General features: G+C 43.6%; 1 long non-coding RNA gene across 1 annotated transcript; it reads right to left on the bottom strand.

Moving 5' to 3' along the window:
- Positions 1-1,712: 1,712 nt before the first annotated feature.
- Positions 1,713-2,905, bottom strand: LOC133922149 (uncharacterized). Its single transcript, XR_009910397.1, has 3 exons — positions 2,719-2,905; positions 2,559-2,636; positions 1,713-1,767 (listed from the first exon to the last, which is right to left on the bottom strand). It is a non-coding gene; the product is annotated as an uncharacterized LOC133922149 (long non-coding RNA).
- Positions 2,906-3,140: the final 235 nt, after the last annotated feature.

Raw genomic sequence — 3,140 nt, 5'->3', positions numbered from 1 at the left:
CATCCTCTGACAGTGCCCATCTGGCCTTCGGCGGTGACCTCAGCGTGCAGCCACCTGACGATGCCAATACTCCATCTGGAGTCCTCTTTCCTACCACGGCAAACCGACCACACCATCGACCGCGCCGAACTAGGCGGCGGCGCGTCGGCCAGACAGGCGCAGCAGCGTGACGGCCACCGGCTGGCTGCGCATAGGCGTCCGAGCGTGGCCTACCCGGCGGCGGCGCACCATCACCGCACTTCGGTGGTGGCCACCCTTCACGGCTTCACTGCGGCCTCGACCCCAAGTGGCGGTGCAGCTTGCCCGATGGACAACGCCTACAGCGGCGGCCGACCGAACCAGGCGGCGGCCCTGCAGGCAGCTGCGGCCAGGATGGATCGACGGTGGCGTCTCTCCCTCAGGCGGCCAGCCTGTCCGACCACGGGCCGACGACGGCACACCTGCCAGGCACCGGCGGCGGCCCCAAGGAAGCTGGGACGGCAACCCTAACCCACCCCCCTCTCATCCTTTTATATGGGGTGTTCTCCCCTCCGACCGAATGGGCCAAATAGCCAAATGGGCCTCAGCTCAAGTTGCCTCGGCCTATTTGGTCGGCTGAACTAGGATGATGGCAATCTTACAGAAACCCCCTTGGAATTCTGTGTATTCACGTCAAACAATATAGTGTCTTGTATTTTTACATTTAAACCCTCTAGTTTAAAATATATTAACTATTTTGTATTTACATAACGTAAATCTGCATTCTAGACCCTCAGGTCATAAGAAATTGCATGAGTTATAACACCACAGACTACAAAACCTAGGATACCATTAAACTACGCAACATATAGCTTGTCAAAGAAAAAAAACTAACATCTTCTCTATAAATTTAAGTATCATGGAAACAATAACATAAGTAAACAAGATATGAAGAATATCACATTAGCAGATAAAATCATCTTGACATGAACCAAGAGCAAAATATTAAATTACCACTACTCTTTAAACTTCTAACGAATGATCCTAAGGACTAGACTTTTTTATCATTACAGCACAAGATAAAAAGTGTAGATATGAAGTGCAAAACGTACTGCTATATCCCCATCCCTTCATGACATGCATCGAGTACCTAAAAAGAGTAATGCAAGGGTGAGATTGAAAATCTCAACAAGCAAACTTGTTTTGACAAGCTATTTAAATCACAAGTTGATTAAGCATCGATTTAATATAGGACTTATCAAGACATAAGGCATGTTAGTATAGTATCAACAATATTAAAGAATAACCTCGAAAAAAGGTCACAACAACAAGTATAACTTCATATCCATAATAATATATAAATATTATTAACTTCCATGAATGCAATGATATGTCTTCTTTTACATCGCATCCCTCCTCGGACAACATACGATGTGTACCGGTACTATCGTGATCTTGACGACATAACTTCCAATACATATGCAAATGCAAGTGCACATGACAGCAATATGCTGCAATTGTACCAAGGTGTACCACAAATAATACCTCAACTTCATTCTCAAGTTGAACAGCAACATAGTTCAACAAGAATTGTAGCAACATAAAGATAAACATAAGGCAATGATTAATCATGCTTAAAGGAAAAGAACATCCTAGAATTCAGATCATAATCAAATTTTTTATGGTTCTGAAATAAAGGTGTAAGTGATGAAAATAGCAAGTCAAAACAGTAGCAAACCCATAGCTACGTTTACTTGCCTTCAACCGACGATAACGGCGAACTTCAAGTATGAGACGAAGCACCACCACCTAAATACAACCATAACTTAGTAAAAACACTCCTCATAACATGCAAACATATAAAACAAAGCGCTTCTACGCTAAAAACCCTCAATCAAGCAATACCGACAAAAAAACAGCACACGCGCATTAGATTCACAGGAGTAGTAGTACTTCTCTTTTTCTTATCTATTTTTCTACCATAGATATGATAACAAATAGATACATTTTAGGAAACTACAGAACAAGGGCTACAAATTTCGCTGTGATGATATAATTTTCTCATGCCTTTAAGGTTTCCTAAATGACATATCAAAATAGCTCTAGAAACTTGTCCTCAATTTCAAACAGCAGCCACTAAAAACTGTTTATTTCCAGAAATACTCAACTAGAAAATCTAAAATTTTGTGGACAAGTAGATCATAACACAAGATTAAACTTTTATATAATTTGGATCTACATAAAACGTCATTAGCATGGCATAAACAAGCTCTGAACTGTTCTGAACTTTCTGACGACAATATGACAGACAGGCAACTTCAGATAGCAAAATCTCCTAAACCGTGCAGGCAAAAAAATCTGAAATTCACACAGAAGCTAGGTTTCACAGTTACATACAACTTTCTAGTTGATCACTTCTGTAGGAAAAATCATCTAAGACCCCAAAACAATGATTTCGTCCACACTGCGCACCCAGAAAAATTTCTGCAGCTAACCTGAACCATTACGATAGACTTCCAGGGAGATTGAGCCCTAACCTCAGGATTAAAAATGACATTTTAAACCCCAAAAGAAAACAGCAGCCAAGATTGAGCCAATACCTACGCGAGAATCACGAATTTGTTCCCCTTCCCTGCGTGCCTCTCCCGGCCATGAAGTCTGCCCTTGCTGTCACCAAGCTACACCATAAATATGGTGCCACCACCATAAACAGGGAGGAGAAGCTCAGCCTTGGGGAAACAAGAGGAGAGCAACGCCTACCTTGGATTGGAGAGGGGCTCCAGCAGCAAAGGTGGCACCGCCACACCAGGGAAGGAGAGGGGCTGCAACAGCAAGGGGGCACTACCACACCAGGGAAGGAGAAGGGCTGCAGCAGCAAGATAGAATAGGATTGGCTAGGGTTTGGCTGGGTGGAGGGGAGGAGAAAGAAGGGGAAAGGGGTGCATGGGCCTTTGGGGAGGGGCTGGGTTAACCAGCTCAAGTCCAGGTTGGCTCAGCCACTCCCAGATTAATGTTTTTTCTGTTTTTTAAAAGAAATTTACTGTTGCTATTTTGCTTCAATTCCTTCTCTTTTCTTTTCTGGCGAGAACGATTCAACGCCGGAAACTGGAAACGACGACTTCCAACTTTTCCCAAAATTTTAGGGCATTACATGCGTTCTACCGCATCAAACCCCTCGACAT

Source organism: Phragmites australis, chromosome 6, assembly GCF_958298935.1.
Source record: "Phragmites australis chromosome 6, lpPhrAust1.1, whole genome shotgun sequence".
Classification (NCBI taxonomy): domain Eukaryota; kingdom Viridiplantae; phylum Streptophyta; class Magnoliopsida; order Poales; family Poaceae; genus Phragmites; species Phragmites australis.
This window is presented reverse-complemented; position numbering and strand designations above follow the sequence as displayed.